The sequence below is a fragment of the Pinus tabuliformis genome, chromosome X (assembly GCF_031772625.1).
Source record: "Pinus tabuliformis cultivar Carrire ecotype Pingquan chromosome X, CPIR1, whole genome shotgun sequence".
In the NCBI taxonomy this organism is placed as follows: Eukaryota; Viridiplantae; Streptophyta; class Pinopsida; order Pinales; family Pinaceae; genus Pinus; species Pinus tabuliformis.
The window spans coordinates 359,926,560-359,946,061 of record NC_142308.1 but is presented as its reverse complement, the minus strand read 5'-3'; the positions used below and the strand labels follow the sequence as shown (position 1 = coordinate 359,946,061).

The following is a 19,502-nucleotide window of genomic DNA, read 5'->3' as shown; positions in this document are numbered from 1 at the left end:
GCTCACATGATGAAAATAGAATTTCATATGCCATTTAAAATTTGACAATCTTTGCTGTTTTCGGAAAAGTGGAAACTTTTATTTAAATACAAGGAAAATGTAAACTTACTTAAATTTTGTATATTATCATTAACAGTTTCAGAATGTTTGAGATGGGTTCCAACTTCATTGGACCTCATATGATGAAAATAAAATTTCACATCCCATCCAAAAATTCAGCCGACTCCACAGTTTTCAGATTTCAAGCAAACTGAATTGCATCTAACTGAAGACAAGTCCACTTATACATCAAAAGACTGAAAATATCACCCTGTTCTTCTACCACATGCCATCTGTAAAATGTTGACTACTAAAAATAGACATGATAAAATAGCAGTTACAATTCCTTGAAAATAGGACTCCCAGATCTGAGAAAGATCCGATTTTGTTGGATGGTATCAATCCAACCTTGAGAATAGGTAGAGGAGAGTCACTTGACAGAGTTTGATCCTGATATTGATGACTTGTAGTGCAGTGGATTGGAATGGATTGGTTTGGTGGATTGGAATGGATTGGTTTGGTTTGGTCTGAAATAGGAGTAGCATCAGGCATGGGAGCACTAACTGTGCTTCTACTAGTACTGCCACTGTAGTTGCAGATGTCCTTGAGGAGTCTGGTGCAGTGTTGCACGAAACCCCCCCGGATAAAAACCTGGAATCGTGACCCGTACAGATCTGCGGGTGATCTGGCCCCCGAACTGCGTCTCGGAAATTTGAAAATGCGAATCAGCCGGGAAAAAATGATTCCTGGTCTGCGGGAACCGTCCGGCTCGATCCATGTTTCCATATGCCTCGGATGCGGTTTGGGGAACAGATCACCCTGTGGATCTGCCGCGGATTGGGGTCGACTTCGGGAGGATCGCAACCAGTTCCGTAGGTTGCCGGCCAGTTCCACTGTGCGGACCCACTAAATTATTATGATTTTTTTTGTTGTTTACTTATGGTTGGCAGTGGGTCTATGTTGGGTTAGGGAAATGCATGAAGGGATAAAAAGCCTCTTTCTCCTCTCCTTTGCTCACTCTTGTATTTTTGGAGAGCTTGGAGAAAAGAGGAGAAGAGAACTTGCAGAAGAGAGGAGAAAGAGAGGAGAGACTTGAGGAGAGCTTGGAGGAGTGAAGGAGGAGGAGCTAGGAGCAGTGAAGGAGGAGGAGCTTGCAGGAGTAAAGAAGGGCTTCCATCTATAAGACCTAAAGAGGTAAGTGCAAACCCCAAACTCCCTCATTTTTCTGTCATTGTTGTTTGGATTTTTCTCCTCTTTCTCCAACTCTTTCCCATTCTTTCTTCTTGCTCATTTAATTGCAGGTTGTCCACCACCCATATTCATATTCCAAGATGGTGTTCTTTTGGCTTCTATGTGTCATTTCACTTTGGTTTTCATGATGGCAAGTGGGAGTAGGAATAGAAGGGAAGAAGAACAAGAGGATATTGATCATCATATGAGTGACCCAATGTACGATGAGGAGTAAGGGTTTGAAGAGGAAGGGGATGAACCTGAAGAGAACATTGAAACACTAGAGGGAAAAGGTGCATCGACACCCTTGTGGAACTATGTGACCAAACTTGAAGGGGGAAAAGGTGGTTGAAGCTACAAATTTTTGTGCCCTCATGGTTGTCATGGTGGAAAACCATATAGTGGTTCATATACCCGTGTGAGGAGGCATCTTTGTGGGGTGATGGACAATGATGAGGAAAGGGTGCCATGGGGATACAAATTTGCCCAAACGTTTCAACTGAACAAAGAAGAAAATACATCCAAATAGAGGAGGTTGCACAACAAAAAAGCAAGAAACAAAAAACTCAGTCTGAATCAAGTGCAACCTCTAGATTTGGTAGCTCATCTTCTTATGGTACTTCTGCAAGCTTTGGAGGTAAAACAATAGGGTATTTCCTTTATGTTGCTAGGAGGGATGACGTGGATGGAAAGATAGTCCGATTTCTTTGTGCTTGCAATGTACCATTCAATGTTCTTCGCTCTTCCTATTGGCATGATATGGTTAAAGCCATCAATGAAGCCCCAAAAGGATACAAAAGCCGCAACTATGAGGAAGCTAGAACAATGTTATTAGAAAGAGAAAAATGAAAGTTTCAAAGAGCTTTGACAAGTTTTACAAATGAGTGGGTGGATTGTGGGGTACCCATTGTATTAGATGGGTGGACAAATATTAGAAACCAACATTTGATAAATGTTCTTGGTGTTTCTTCTAGTGGTGCAATATTTATTACATGTCATGACTCCTCCATTAGTGCAACTTCCCAAAACATTGCAGATCTCCTATTGCAATCAATCAGAGATGTCGGTCCTAATGTGGTTCAAGTGATCACTGATAATGTAGCAGGTTGTAAGGTAGTAGGAAAAGTTATTGAGTGTAATCATCCACCCATCTTTTGGTCTGGGTGCTTGGCGCACACATTGAACCTTTTGATGCATGATATTGTGAAGCATTAAGAATGTGGATGGATTAATGAGCTTTACAAGAGAGGGAAGCAACTCATTAAATTTATCACAGGGCATATAAGGGTAAACTACTTTTATGGCACTTACTCCAAATTGTAGTTGCTTAAACTTGTAAAAACACGATTTGCAAGTTATTACCTCACCTTTAGGCGGCTAGTGAAGGTGAGACAAGCTTTAACTAATATGGTGACCTCTGAATCATGGGAGTAAATTAACACTGATAGAGATGGTGCTAATGTAGCCAAGGACCCTATTCTTGACATGTTGTTATGGTCACAGATTAAATATGTTTTGCAATTCACTAAACCAATGTATTACATGATCAAGTTTGCAGATCCAGATCAACCAATAATTGGGGAGGTGTATGAGCAAATGGATAACATGTTGGGGCAGATTAAAGACATTATTGAGCTTAGAGATATCACTTTGTACAACTATATTTGTGCAGAGGTGGAAAAACGATGGGATATGCGAAACATTCCATTGCATGCCTCGACATATTTTCTGACACCTAAATACTATTATCCATCATGGCTTTCAACACCAACAACTGGGGGGGGGGAGCAGGAGAAAATCACACCTAGATCTAGAGGTTCTAGAGGCTTATATGAGAGTATTAGATAAATTAGTCCCTGATGAGGAGTAGTTTGCCATGGTATGGAAATAATTGAGCAACTATATGCTTAGCACTGGTCCATTTGGGAGCATACATGCAATTAGAGATCAAGAGACTTTTTCTTCTCGAGTGGTGGAATATGCATGGAAGTGCTACTCCACTTCTATGGACTTTGGCATTGCGGGTGCTATCGTAGGTGGTAAAGACTTCTTATGCATAGAGGTGTTGGAGCTCTTATTATTTCATCCACTGTGTTAAAAGGAACAAGTTGAGTTTAGACTGGGCAGAGGGCTTGGTTTATGTTCACTACAACTTGCGATTGTTGTTCCACTACTCTGATGATGCAAAGACTAATAAATACCTTAAGGTTTGGGACAGAAATCCAGAGGTGCCCAATTTGGAGGATGGAGTGTTGTGATTAGAGCAATTAGAGGATGCTTTTATCCAAGATGATGATGATCGAGTTTGTGAAAATTCCTCAACTGGAATTCCTACTGCAACAAACTGATGTTACTTCTCCCACTTTGTTAATCCATACAAGTTATTTATTGTGTGTTATGACAAATATCAAAATAAATACTACTGCAACCTTCACTTAATTAAATTATATGCGGAAACAAGAGACTAAGCAATAGAGAAAATACAACACAATTGACATTGTTATTTTTGGACAAATGTCCCCGAAAAAACCCAATGTGGGAAAATCGGTGCGACAGATCTGAGGGTTTATTATTATTAAGCAATAGCAAATTTTGAATACATCTCTGAATACCTCACAATTTTATTCAGTTACAGAGAGAAATACTGGCAAAAAGATTTGTGAGATTACCTCACACAATCACTGAGAAAATCTCGGCTGATCCAGATACTGAATGAATGGCCTCTTGCAGGCCCTACGTTGCTCTGCGTAGTCCTCACGCAGGCTCTGCGTTAACCCCTCTAAGATCTGTGTCACTCAGTCTTATGATCGATTTGCTACTTGGAGTCTCTGCTCTCAGCGTCTCGGTCTCACACCTTAGCTCTCGGCTTCTGAAACTAACTCTGCCCAACAAAATCTCGGACTCTCTCCCACCCTTTGCATTGCCTCTGCGTGGCCCTTCGTGGCCCTGCGTCAGCCTCTGCGTCTGGGCTGTTGGAACAATCTCTGCCTCTTTGCTGATGATTCTCCGACTGAGAAAAATCTCTCTCTCTCTCTCTAGATGCTATCCCTGCCCCTCAACTGCAAGAAATCTCCTTGATTAGAACTTGTTGAAGTTTCTAAGTTTACTTCGTTAGAAATCCTCCATGCACTTTATCTGATTTATTCCTACCTACTTGTTATTTTACTTAACAAGTTATTTACAATGTAAATACTGAAAATAAACGCTAGTGCATGCTCAACATATTACATATCAACAACTAAAGGAAACAGAAACAATCACACCATATGACACCATTATTTTTGGACCAATGTCCCCGGAAAAAACCCAATGTGGGAAAACCGGTGCAACTATTTAAGGGTTTTCTTATTAAGCAATATCAAAGTACAATCTGGGTGCTGAAACTGGCCTACCCACCAGAGAATTTTCTTGGAAGTAATACCTCTCAGTTTCTGACAAATCTCCTGGCTGAAACCCCCACTAAAACTTCTGGTAGCTACTCAACACAAATATGCCCCAGAAACCCCAGTGTCAGCCTCTCTCTGGATTGCGTTAGCCCCTCTCTGCCCAGCGCTGGCCCTGTGTCACCACGGATGGGTCTGCATTAGCCTTAGGAGGCCCTGCGTCAGTCCTCTGGCTCCCTGCGTCAACAACGCAGGCCTCTTTGAGGCTCTGCGCAGCTCCCGACTGCCTTTGCGTGCCCTGGCTGGCTCTGCGTCACTCTCCTTGGCTATTGTGCTGCTCTCCTGATTTTATCTTTGACTCTCTTTCTTTGTACTCAAATGCCCCTCAGCTGCATCTCCCGATCACTAATTCTATCTCTCTTAGCAAACCCCGCTCTAGAGAATAGAATGACTGATTATCTGGTGTATTCTCCAAGTGACCCTCAAGCCTCTTCTTATACTTTTCTTGTTGACATATCAACGGCTGAGATTAAGTCCCTAATCAACGGCTAAGATTAGATCCGGCTTGATCCATGTCTTTTGGACCATTCTAGCATAGTTTCATAGTAATACACATTAATATTTTATTTTCCCTAAGTTTAGACTTAGCGACTCCATTAAAAATATTAATTATTTTAATATCTCCTAAATTGTTTAGAATCTACGCAAACTCTTTCTGGGTATTGGAGATCTCATGTGCCCCAACCTCTCCACCAAATTTCATGGCTAGAGCACATCCGATGCTACCCCAAATCAATAGAACTTCCTCCTGAGAACTTCTTGCTTCAGAAATTCGATCTCTTGATCTCTTGGTGTATTTTCCAAATGACCCTCAAGCCCCTTCTTATATCTTCCTGTTGGAAAACCAACGACCTAGATTAACTCGTAATCAAAGGCTCAGATTGTTTTGACTTGATCTCCGTCTTTTTCTAGAAGATTCACCCACAATTAGATTAATACCCATTAATATTTTAATTTTCCTAGGTTTAGACTTAGGAACCCCATTAAAAATATTAATTATTTTAATAAAATAGTTTCTGGGTGGAATTTCCCAAAATGGTTACTGGGTTCTTTGGAATGCATGTACTCAAGTCTCCCTGCAAAATATGAGGCCTAAAGCACATATGATGCTACCCCAAATCAAGCACATATGATGCTACCCCAAATCAACACTCCCTCTTAGCGAGGAATGTGCTCTAGCAATATACGCTGTTGCATACTGCTTTGACTCTAAAGCATCGTCCTCTGCGCTACAAATGTTTGACATGCTGTCCACCAACTACTGCCCTGTTGCTGCAATTGTATTGCCACCTTTGACACTGCCACTGCCAACGCTACGTCTATACTACAACTCCCTTTCAAGTGCTGCATCTGCTATGCTGCTATCTCTGCCACTACTAACACTGTATCCGTACTGCAACTCAGTTGCTGAGGGAAGCAACTGAAAACACCCAAAACTGGATAAGTTTCCAGTGGATACACCTCGGTGCTGAAAGCTTGACTGCTGCTAGTCCCACGCTGTCTTCTGAAGCCACTATGCTGTTGAAGCTTTGCATTGTGCCTCCATGCATTGCTGCCTCTCTGCTTTGTGCTGCTCAAGTTATGGTGCTGCTAACTATTGCATCTGTTGCTCCAACACTCCATGGCACCAACTGAAAACTCCTCCATCCCGCTACTACTGGTTGTCAGGTCCCATAGCAAGGTGATGATCCAAGAGGTGGGCTCCTTAAGGATCCTGCCCATCTGTAGCTCTATCGAACTATAGTTCTAAATCAGTGCACCTCCCTGTAGGATTCACCTTCGCTAGCCTACTCAAGGGAAACAACTAGGTTATTAGAGATTTATACTTCAATTTTCCAAAGAGATGAAGTTTCAAGGTCTTTCAACGTAAGAGTTGCCTCTAGGAACATTCACCTAATCCCTCAAGAGAAATGCATCCATTAAATCACTTATTTAAAGGTCGTAGAAGAATTTCACATTACATTAACCCATACAAGAATAATGATAACAATGTTGATGGCATTTGACAAGTAGGATAACAAGAATAACATTAAAAGTTCTCTTACATGAGAGAGAGATTATATCCATTCATCAACTTTGCATTAGAAAGAAGCTCCAAAGACAATAGTGAAAATCTAGACATCATAGTGCCTTAAGAAATTCCAAAAATTTCATCCCAACAAAAAGTGCGAAAAATCCCTCAAGAGATACTAATCCAATCCAAGTGATGATGAGAGGAATGAATGTGCCTCTAATCAATTTATATCCTCTCTAAAGAGTTTGATTTGCCTAATTAGGCCTAATTAAGCCGCAAATAATAAAAGAATGTGCTATAATAACATTTCTTGGTGACAAGCCCACCAAGATAGCTCAAATAGAAAAATAAGCCTCTCAAGAGGGAAAAATAACAAACATGATGAATCGTTGGGCCATTGAGAAGGCTTAGTGGAGTCCAAAGTGTGCCAATTGTGAGAATAGGCTCCAAACATAGTGAAAAAGTGGTTGGCCTCTTGATATCCAAGCATGTTACATGTGGTGTCCCCAAGTGGGTGGAGGGGCACAATGACTTCCTCATGGGTCTCCAAGTGGATCGATAATGCTTGTAAACCATCTATAAGGGCTAGGATGATGACATAAGCGCTCCCTTTGTCTCCTGCGGTGAGACACATCCTCATTTGGACCTTGGAACATCTGCCAAGTGTATGGTGCAATGTGAAGCCGACTTGGCATGGTGATCATGGTGCATCATCCTCATCCAAAAAGGCAGAACACAAGAAATCACTAAATGGTATTGGGGATCCATGAAGTGCTTTCTGCTATTGTGGAGGCTCATGGCTCTCTACACTTACCCTACAAGTGCAATGTGACCCTTTGGGGGGCTTGGACCCCTTATAGTGAGACCAAACCCAAATGGTGACCCACCTGCAATCTTGCATAAGATTCAATGCGTCCCCTTTGCCCTCCAGTACAACATATCATTAGAATAATCAAGTAAAAGAGTTTACAAATCATGGAATCAAGTCGACACTTCATAGTGGCATGCCCTTCCATAGTGGGCTTTGGCGTGTTCAAGTGTCTCCAAGCTCAATAAAGGGGTTAACCAAGGACCCTATTAGATGGTTTTAACCTTTAAAGGGGGTGACATGTCCATGGTACATCCATCAAGTGGCAGGTGGCATGTGATTTAATGATGAAATGGATTGGGGATCAGGGGAGAAGTTCCGAGCCATGTACCATGGTACAAGGGTAGTTATAATGGGGAAGCCCACACTTGGGTACATGAGTGAAGGAAGAAGCCCAGGCCTTCTTTTTCCACCCTTCTTCATATGCCTTCTGCCTTTGATTGATTTTTCTTCATAACTGCTTGGGGGTCCAGGGAATGAGAGCATGATGTGTCGTATATAATAGTAGATACCCCCTTTTAAGGTGGGGCAGTCCATCGCCCACCAAGGGTCTGGATAGTCATGGGTTCCTTGATGTAGAGGGGGCTCACCTAGGGCCCATATGAACTAGGGTGATCACCATAGATAAGGGGTAGAGCTTATGCTTGGCTTTTGCACACGTGCTAAATGTGTATGTCCTGACCATCTTTTGCATTTTATGGTACAATTTCCTGTTGAGAGTGACCAAATATGCTTTTTCCTTTGTTTTTAGCTGCTTCAACCTCCGGGGCATTATTCCAGGCCCGACCCAAGGTGTGGACAAGGGGAAGGGGAGGCTAACCGTTGTGGACCGAGTGGACGCATGTGGACCTAGATGGGAAATATGATGAATGGGGTTATAATGAGTGGAGGGGAGTAATGTATATTGTGTCGAGAAGTGGGACCATGCAACCAAAATCGGGATTTCCAATGTAGTGGCAACCGTAAAGCTAGTAGCCAATAGAGGAAATCCTATGGGACTATGATGGAAGGTTAACCACAAAATTAGGTAGAGGAGACAAGAGTACAGACCTAGCCAACGCTTTCCGCCGAATCCCCCCACCAATCCATGCCCTAAAATTCCCATGATAAGTACGCAAAATCACTCAATTATATTAATGAAAAGCCATACTTGTGGGGTTAGGAGGCACACCTTCAAACATACGATCATAACAAATGGGCAAGGGACCACATCGCTGGCTCAGGGAGTGGACATAATGGCACATTGAGCTATTTGTTGGCTGCAAGGGGCTGCTGGCTGCCGACTAAGGACCATCTAGGAGAAAATATTTCTCTTATCATACCACCCACGGGTGGTGGGTAACAAGACCATCTAGGAGAAAAAAATTCTCTCATGATACTATCCATGCATGGTGGGTAACAGGGAGCATGGCCCCCGCACTTTCCACATGATACTACCCATGCTGCCATGCATGATGGGTAACAGGGGGCATGGCCCCCGTACTTTCCACATTCTCAAGATAGGAAAACCATGTGTGGGATATGTTCCAAGAAATGGGGACATTTGTCTTTTGTGGGGGGGACTCTGAGACACTCCCTTCTGAAAAAGGGGAACCAGGATGCCTCCCGACCATTTTTGCATAACGACCTCTAAAGGAGTTAAAAAACACACACAAAATAGTGGTACTTGTTATGACTTACATGCCAATACGAATATGTATTTCATCCTTTTGTTCATGTTTGTGACTTTTTTTATTTGAAGGAAGAAAATCACATTTTATATTCAAAGAGCAATACAGAACACATTCTTCATGTGCTGAAACACCAAGAACATAAAAAATGTGATGTTTCCAGCATCACACTGGGACAGAATGTTGTTCCTCAAATGACTGCTACAGACAGCAAGAACTAGACAAAAAACTACAGACTGTAAACATAGACACAGTCCATCAAAGTGACATAAAAAGGTTCAAATACAGATTCCAAAACTGGTGAAAAAGACGTATCAGAGAGTGACTAGTGATAAGAGCTGTATAGCTTCGGTAGAAAGTGCATCAAGAATCTCTATAGTCAACAAAAATCCTGGATCTAGAAGTAAACCTTATTTGGAAAGAGTCATTGTGACTTGTCAGAAAGACAGACTTGAAAACCTGTCAAAAAAACATTTCAGAAGGTGACTAATCATAAGAACTGTCTAGCTTCAGTAGAAACCCCATCAAGAATCTCTTCACTCATCTGAGAGCCTGGATCCTGAAGTAAACCTTGTTTAGAAAGAGTCATTGTGACTATCATATATTTAAATTTTTATATTTTTAGAATTATGTTGGGGACCTTGATGTTTCCTAAAATTTTGGTGGTGTCTTGCACATGCCCTCTTGGATTTGATTCCTTGTTCCAACATTCCCCTGCCCCAGAAATTTAGTGTAACATCGAAAGATGCTAGAAATTCAGATGCCCATACCTTTGATGCCATAGATTACTATTGTTGCTATTTCATCTCACCAAAACATGTAATTTTGTTATTCCATCATCAATGATTCTATAGAGACCTTTTTCTTTAAATTTGATGCAATATTATTATTGCCTATTTTATCAATCACAAAATATATCTTCCCCCTTGAAATCACATCAAAATATGGATTATACTTTGTGATGTCACTTACAGTAGACTTTTGTTTAAATTGGGATTGTAGAAAATGTTTGGAAAGATGATTCTTATCTCTCACCTTGACTTGCACATTTCCACAGGTTTACAGTGACTTGCTTAGTGAAACAGCGACTCTTGATAGTTATATGTGTAGATGCTCCAAAATTGAAAAATTAGTCCTCTGACTTCTGTCATTTGAGAAGCCACATTAGCATAAATTGTTCTTCTTGTTCTACAACGTTGGTCTCTATCTTTCCTGGCCACCACTGGTGGGTGTTGTTCATTCCACAAGCTCTTCTTGTAGTCTGTCTTCACGTGACATATTTCTGAACAGTAAAACGTTTCAAATTTTTATCAAATTTACTTGCACATGTAGGTTTCCAGCTGCTGTTTTCACCTCCCTCTTGCTTCTGCTTTCCTTTGACTTTAGTCTTTACTTTGAAGGTGCACTTGGCCTGCTACTGGTCTTGAACTACTTTTCCCATGTTTCTGCTGTGATAATTGATTTCACAGCTTCACAAATGTGATGTCAGAAAGTGCACTAGGTGGCCTGCTATTGCTCTTGAACTGCTTTTCCCATGTTTCTCTTGTGATAATTGATTTCACATCTTCACAAATGTGATGTCGGTCCTCTTGTCCCCTTGTCCAACCTGGTGGTTAACCTTGTATCCAAGTCGCGTGGGATCTCCTCTATCTGCTACTAGCTTAAGGAGTGGCACTACATGGGAAACCCCGATTTTGGTTGCGTGGTCCTACTTCCTGACATCACATATATCACCCCCCCTCTGCTCATAATAACCCCTTTTCACATATTTCTCATTGGGGTCCACATTAGTACATTGGGTCCACAAGGAGCTAGCCTCCCCCTCCCCTTGTCCACACTCTGGGTCCGGGTTGGAACGATGTCCCGGTGGTTGATGCAGTTAAAAAGAAAGTTAAACGCATAATTTGGCCACATACAACAAGAAATGTACTATGAAATGCAAAAGATGGTCGGGACATAAAAATTTAGCGCGTGGGCAAAAGCCAAACATGAGCTCTACCCCTATCATTATGGCCACCACCTTGGTTTCTAGGGCCCCTTATGAGCCCCTTGCATCATTAAGGAACCCATGATTGTCCCAACCCCTGGTGGGCGATGAGCTGCCCAACCTTGAAGGGGTATCCACTGCTATATCATTCACATCATGCTCTCATTCCTTGGAGCCCCAAGCAATTAAATAAAAGTAAAATCAATAAAAGGCAAAAGGCATTTGAAGAAGGGTTGAAAAACAAAGGTTGGGGTAACTGAATACTGCGATTGCTCCCTCCTACATCTATACACCCAAGTGTGGGTTTCCCTCATCATAGCTACCCTTGTACCATGGAATGTGGCTTGGAGCTTTCCCTTGACACCCCACTCTGTTCTGTCATTATATCACATAACACCTGCCATATGGCAGACGTACTATGGACCTGTCACTCTCGTAGAGGTAGAAACCACTTAATAGGGTCTTTGATTAACCTCCTCCTTCAATTTGGGGACACCTATACACCCTAAAAGCCCATTATGAAAGGGCATGCCACTATGAAGTGCCCACTTGGTTCCATGATTTGTAAGCTCATTTGCTTGGTTGTACTAATGAATTGTTGTACTGGAAGGTGAGGAGACGCATTGGATCTTATACGAGATTGCAGGTGGGTCATCTTCTTGAGGTTTGGTCTCCCTATACGGGGTCGAAGCCCTCCAGAGGGTCGTATTGGCATTTGTAGGGTGTGCGTTGTGAGCCATGGGCCTCCCCTATAACAGAGAGCAGATAACCTGCCTGGGATCCTTCATCACCATTCATTGCTTGCTCGTGTCTGACTTATTTGATGATGACGATGCACTTGGACTACCTTGCCCAGCCGGCTAAACACTTGCACCACACACTTGGCAGTTGATCCAGGGACCTTCTGTTCATTATGGCACATGAGGGACTTCACTAGGAGTTCCAACGACCCTCTTGAGAGGGTTACTTTTCTTAATATGGATCTATTTGGTGGGCTTGTCACCAAAAGGATGGTATTTTGCACATTATTTTTATTGTAGGGGCATTATTAGGCATAATTAGGCCATTCGAATCCCTTGGGGGATCATATAAATATAAGAGAAGATCATTTGTCCTCTCATCATAACTTGGATTTGGGATATATCTTTCTAAAGACTTCTAACTTGCAATTTGTGGAATGATTTGGATGATTAAATGCATTTTGATGTGTGGAATTTTTTCACTATCTTTCTCAGAGCTTTTATTTGGCAAGTTTATGGATGGATATACACTTTTTGTCATGTAAGTGCTCTTTTACGATTTTCGTAATGTTTCATGTCTAATGTATGGAATGTTATGTCATGATTTTACATGTGCCCTAAAAGTTAGTGCGAATTTATGAAACACTTGTAATCTTGGCTCATTGCATATGTTATTCATCTTGGCAAGAAGAACGAATTTTCCTAGGGGTAGGTTGTGCACCTTTTATCTTGAAACTGCATCAAATATTGCATATCGAAGTATAAAAGCCTAAAGTTGTTGTGAAGCTACATCCACAAAGAGCGTAGTTGCTTCTTGAGGCCTCCTTGAAGAGTGAAGTTCCTAAATATTAATTATTTTTTACTCAACTCTTCCTAAGAGCTAGGCACTGGTCCTTGATCCTTGGTGATCACATTAACTTAATGAAATATCATTCTTTCACCTCTTTTCTTCCTCTTTTCTTTCTCCCCTAAGGATAAGGAGATTTTCTAGGGCTTGGTGAGAAATTTTAGGGAGGAGGAACTTTAGGATTCCGTTTGGACAAGTTTCTTCATTTATGTCTCCTCTAGGCATGCTCCAGTTTTGAACGAATTTTGACAGTGAAATTTCAAATAAATTGATGCCCTAACTATCACACCAAGAGGGAAACCCTTGAAGCTCCTTTGACTTGGGGATTTCTTGAATGTTTGCACTCTTTAGTTCATCATTCAAAACCTTTTCTCTTAACTATAGGTGATCATTGGATGAGCCCTTACGACAGTATATCTCTCAACCCTTAGTCTCTTAAAGTACTTCTCTCAAGCGGTTTTTCGTGGAAAGTCGCCTTAGCTTTTCCCAAAGTTCACACTTTAATTGAATTTTTCCCTTGAACGAGCCATCCTTGCCTCACTTTGAACCCTACTATAAACACATCAATCACAAGTGAGGGATTTTGGAAGTTTTGATTTTTGGCATTTATCATTTTTGAATGCTCCTAAACTCGAGGTTGTCCTTCCCTCAAACCTTTCTTGGAAAGCCTTTCTTTTGCTTCTAAAACAAGAAACGTTTTATTTGAGCCTCTCCTTTGAATCAGCATTGGAAATCGGATTGTACATCGTTATTGACCTCATTGTTCTAATGATTTCCCTAAACTGGGACTCCTCCCATCGTTGAAAGTCCATAAAGAGCAGGGGACATTGGCTGAAGTGATAGTGGGTCCTTGTCCCATTGTTGCTACTTGATTTAGTAGTATTCCCTTTGGAACCCCTCCTAGGACTCTAGCTAGAATGTGTGGTAACGCTTTTGGCGCTATTGTCGGGGAAACGAGATGTGTGTATTGTTACCCTTACGACATCATTGATATATCGTTCTTGGCGAGTCCATTGGAAGAACAAAGTCCTAGTTCTTCATTGAACTTTAAGGTCAATGATTGTAGGGTGGAGAAAGCGTTTCTCTAGGCATCTCTAAATTCACCCTGGAAACTCCTACATAATTTGCATGTGCATCTCAATAGGATGTCTTTCTTTGATGATTTTCCCTCTTTGGACATCACTAGCATCCCTGAGCACCCTAATCATGTCACAGGAAGGATGGTACGTGGGGTGCAATTGATCATGTAGAAAGATTTATTGCACATACTTCAAAGATGAAAGTGGTCCTATAGGATGTCCTTATACTGTTGTTCATGAGATCCCTCCATGGTCATAATTCATGGTTGCATAATCACAAACCTAGGAGCATCTCATCTATTGAGGAGTTCTTTGATGGCTTTCTTAGACATTTTCAAGTATGCCCTTCACTAAACATTCAAGAGGAAGCCTTCATCAAGCATCATGATGACCTTGGGAATCTAGATGATGGGTAGGAAGGAGGGTCCTCCCTGGGTCCACATGACGAAAAAGGTGATGAAGATAATTTTCAGAACACATCTAATAGGGAGGATGAATCTATGGAAAGTGAAGTTGAGGTTAACCTTACCTTTTCGAGGATACTATTTATGATAGTCCACTCTTTGAAGAACTTGGCGAAGGTGACCTTGTAACCCCTTCAAAGATTGATATCAGTGACTACTTACATATTGGAGGTTCATGGGAATCGTTTTGACAATGTCCCTATCTATGACACTGACGATGAGGATATCAATAGGACCCTTGGCTCTCTTCACAATCCTAGGGTTGTAGTTGAGTTGCATATAGATCCTTTCCTCAACCCCTCTTGTAATAAAGAAACCTTTCTCTCGCCTTTGTATGATCATCATGAGCAACCCGCTTGTTATGTCTCCCCATGTCATCAATCTCCCTTTTTGTCCAATCATGAGCCTAGGGTGGCCATAAAGCGCGATATGAATGATAAGGATTATGATGAGGATGATATGCTTGAGGTTGCCATCCATCGCAGGTTTATGAGCTTGATTGTTGAAATCTCTATCTTTTGGTTGGAAGAAAGGATCCTGTGGAGTAGATTACATCCCTTTGTTCCCTCTTCCCTTGTGATACTCCATGTGTGGTCATTCTATTTTCCCACCTCCCGCCCTTGTGACCTTCCATATAGGCATTCTTGCCCTTGCCTTTGGATCTATTGCATGAGTGAGCAAAGGGGCAACTGTTCTTATATTGACTAGATGATATGTTGGTTGCATTGGGTCTCTGATTACACTTAGTATTTGTATGATGTAATATGCATATTAGAGTAGGATGCATTGCATGTTGATTTTCACATTAGAACTAATATCATATTCTTTTAGCATGCTAGATTAGGTGTAGTTAGATTATAATTGCATTTAGAATTAACATATTTATTTCTTGTTGATTTTTATGGCCTAACAAAAGCATGGGTGATCATAAGACGCCACAAAAACATGCTGCCCCGTGTGTTTGGTCTTTGATATGAAGGTAACAGGTCTGTAGTCCCAAGAGATTGTTGGTGTTCAGATGACCTCCCCATTTGAGTATGTCCATGCACTTACTGAGAGATCATGTCCCAGTTGGAGCCAGATGTTACCCACCACCTGTGGATGATACCCATAGGAGAGAATTTTCTCCTAGATTGTCTTCAGCCGACATCAAGTAGCCCCTTGCAGCCACTAGATAACTCGATGTGCCATCATCTCTGCCACCCGAGCCAACCATTATGCACCGTCGTCCATCTGTCCTGATCGTATGTTTGAAGGTGGACCTTCCAACCCCCAAGGTATGGCTTTCATTATGTACTTGGGTGTTTTTGCTTACTTATCATGGACATTTTTGGGAATGGATTAGTGGGGGGATTTGGTGGAAAAAATGGGCTTGGTCTGTACTCTTGTCCCCTTGTCCAACCTGGTGGTCAACCTTGTATCGAAGTCTTGTGGGATCTCCTCTATAGGCTACTAGCTTTAGGAGTGGCACTACATGGGAAACCCCGATTTTGGTGGCATGGTCCCACTCCCCGACATCACATACATCACCCCCCATCCGCTCATTATAATCCCTTTTCAAATATTTCCCATTGGGGTGCACATTAGTCCATTGGGTCCACAAGGAGTTAACCTACCCCCTCCCCTTGTCGACACTTTGGGTCGGGCCTGGAATGATGCCTTAGAGGTTGATGCAGTTTAAAAGGAAGTTAAAAACATATTTGGCCACTTACAATAAGAAATATACTATAAAATGCAAAAGATGGCCGGGACATAAAAATTTAGCACTTGGGAAAAAGCCAAACATGAGCTCTACCCCTATCATTATTGCCATCACTTTGGTTCCTAGGGCCCCTTATGTGAGCCCCCTACATCATTAAGGAACCCATGATTGTCCCAACCCTTGGTGGGCGATGAATTGCCCAACCTTAAAGGAGTACCCACTGCTATATCATTCACATCATGCTCTCATTCCCTGGAGCCCTGAGCAGTTAAATAAAAGAAAAATCAATTAAAGGCAAACGACATATGAAGAAGTGTTGAAAAACAAAGGTTAGGGTAACTCATGTGCCACGATTGCTGCCTCCTACATCTATACACCCAAATGTGGGCTTCCCTCATCATTGCTACCCTTTGTTGATTTCTGGTAGCATCAGATGTGCTCTAAGTCTCAAATTTTGCACGGAGGCTTAGACACTTGTATTCGCCAATACCCATAAATCGTTTTGGGAAATTTCACCCAGACATAGTTTTATTAAAATAATTAATTATTTTTAATGAGACCCTTAGTCTAAACTTAGGAAATTAAAATAATTAAAGGGTATTAATATAAACTATGGGTGAAACTTCTAGAAGGCGGCGGAGATCAAGTCAATATGATCCTAGCCATTGATTAGAATCTAATTTGGGCCGTTGATTGATCAACAAGAGGATTATAAGAGAAGGCTTGATGGGCACTTGGAGAACACACATAGAGAAAGATCATAAGTTTGATTTTCTGAAACAGAGCAGCTGCCAGAGAGATTTTCGATAGTTATCTTTTGCAGTGAGGGGCGGAGATAGTATCCGTAAGAGGGAAGTTTCCCTAGGACAAAGAGTACAAGGAAGAGAGGGCAAAACGACGTCCAGAGAGAGGCTGATGCTGGCCCACACAGAGCTTACGGAGTGGCAGCGTAGAGCCTAGAGCCTAGAGGAAGATCGAATTCTGTGAAAATTCCCTAACCGAGAGCCTAGAGTAAGATCGAATTCTGTGAAAATTCCCTAACTGGAATCCCTACTGCAGCAACTGATAATGTTTCTTCTATTTGTTAAATTAATCAACCAAATTATTTGCAGTTTTCTACGGCAAATATCAAAACATATACACTGCAACCTTCCCTTAATTGAATATTATGCAGAAGCAAGAGACTGAGCAAGAAAGAAAATACAACACAAATGACACCTTTGTTTTTAGACAAATGTCGTTGGAAAAATCCAATGCGGGAAAACCAGTGTAGCAGATTTGAGGGTTTTATTATTATGTAGTAGTAAATCTTGTACAATTCTTGGATGCTCAACTAGCGATCTGATACAGAGAGAAACTGGACAAAACGTATGGTGAAGTGCTCTCACCCTGTCACTGGGAGAATCCGAGTTTGATCACGTTGAACTGGAATCTCTACGTACCCTCTGCACAAAACTGCATCACTCCCATGCAGTTCCTGCATCACCCCTGTTGGGTATCACGCTGCTCCTTCTCTGGACCCTCTGCGGGCTAGAAAATCCGAATCTCTGCCTCTTGGTCTCACGCCTCGGCTCCTGGCTACTAAAACTCGATTTCCTCAGCAAGAATTCGATTTCCCTCTAAGGCCTGTGCTCCCACTGTGTCTGCTTTGCGTGGATCTGTGCCTGCTTTCTCTCGACATCGTTTTGCCCTCTCTCTTTGCCTCGCACTCTGGTCCAGGAAAACTTCCTTCTTCCGGATAATCATTGCCTCTCATTACAAGAAATCTACTCGATCAAAATTTCCTCCTGAGAACTTCTCACTTCAAATATTCGATCCCTTGATCTCAGTGTGTTTTCCAAATGACCCTCAAGCTTCCTTAAATAATCTTCTTGTTGGCATTCAACAGCCCAAATTAAAAGCTAATCAATGGCTAAGATCATTTTAGCTTGAACCTTGTCTTTTTCTAGAAGTTACACCCACAATTAGATTAATACCCATTAATATTTTTAATTTCCTAGGTTTAGACTTAGCGACCCATTAAAAAATATTAATTATTTTAATAAAATTGTTTCTGGGTGGAATTTCCAAAAACACTTTTTGGGTTCTTTCGAATACATGTGCCCAAGCCTCCTTGCAAAATTTGAGGCCTAGAGCACATCCGATGCTAACCCCAAATCAACAAATCCATGCTGAGGAAATATAGTTTTAGAAGCTGGGAGCCTGGAACATCTGCCAAGTGTATGGTGCAATGTGAAGTCGACTTGGCATGGTGATCATGGTGCATCATCCTCCCTGCAAAATGTGAGGCCGAGAGCACATCCGATGCTACCCCAAATCAACAATAGAGTTTTAGAAGCCGGGAGGTTGGAAATCGAGGTTTCTGGGTAGCAAAGGATCCGGAGGAAGAGAAACTTAGTCCCTAGCTGAGTTGACGCATAGACTACGTAGGGTTGATGTAGATTTGCACAAAAGGGATGCACAACCTCCTTCCAGCGAGATCAGGGTCAGATTTTTCCAATGATAGTGTGAGATCATTTCACTATTTGTTTTGTCCAGTTTCTCTCTATATCGGATAGCCAATTGGGCTTCCAACGAATTGTACTCAGATTTATTACTGCATAATAATAAAACCCTTAGAGCTGCTGCACCGGTTTTTTCGCATTGGGTTTTTCCAGGGACATTTGTCCAAAAATCACTGTCATTGTGTTGTATCTTTTTCCTGTTCCGTTTCTTATTTCGGCATATTATTTTAAATAGTGAATGCTGCAGTTGTATTTACTTCGATATTTACTGTAGAACACAGTAAATAACTTGTATGGATTAACAAGTAGGAGAAGTAACATCAGTTTGCTGCAGTAGGGATTCCAGGTTTAGGAATTTTCACATGGTATCGGAGCTGTAGGTGAAGCAAGAAGAACAAAGCCGGAAGACCCAATGCTGAAGGAAGAAGGGAATTCGAAATTCCTGCAGAGGCAACAATTTGAATCCCCAAAGGGTTTGCACAATTCAGGCTAGGAGGGCTAGATTTTTTTAGGAGGTCCCTCTCTGAGTGAGTCGATAGAGAGGTAAGATTTCTAGATTGAAATTTGTTAGCAACAGAAGGAGCAGCGCAGCAGAAGCTTCAATGAAGAGGTTTTTTTCTAGTGGGAGACAGTTTCCTGTAGGCTGTTGCTAGGTAGAAAGTCGTCAGAGGGAAGAGAGAGACACGGTAGAGGGAATTCTTCCTCAGAGGACTTCCAACTAAGGAGTCTGAATTCCTACTAGCTGAGCAGCAACGGAGAGGGACAAATCTACAAGATCCAGAAAGGAGTTTATAGGCCAGTCCAGTGCTATGCCGAGGAGAGAGGAGGCTATTCAACATTTCTACTTGGACTGAGAAATCAGAACAGGTTGGATGGGGCATCCAACTATGTGATCTAGAAGGCAAGGATGTCATG

The 19,502-nt window shown here is 41.8% G+C and overlaps 1 protein-coding gene across 1 annotated transcript in view; it reads left to right on the top strand.

The window, feature by feature from the left end:
• LOC149139990 (uncharacterized) overlaps positions 1-19,502 on the top strand; it is a 246,851-nt gene that overhangs the window by 179,950 nt on the left and 47,399 nt on the right. The window lies entirely within an intron of this gene.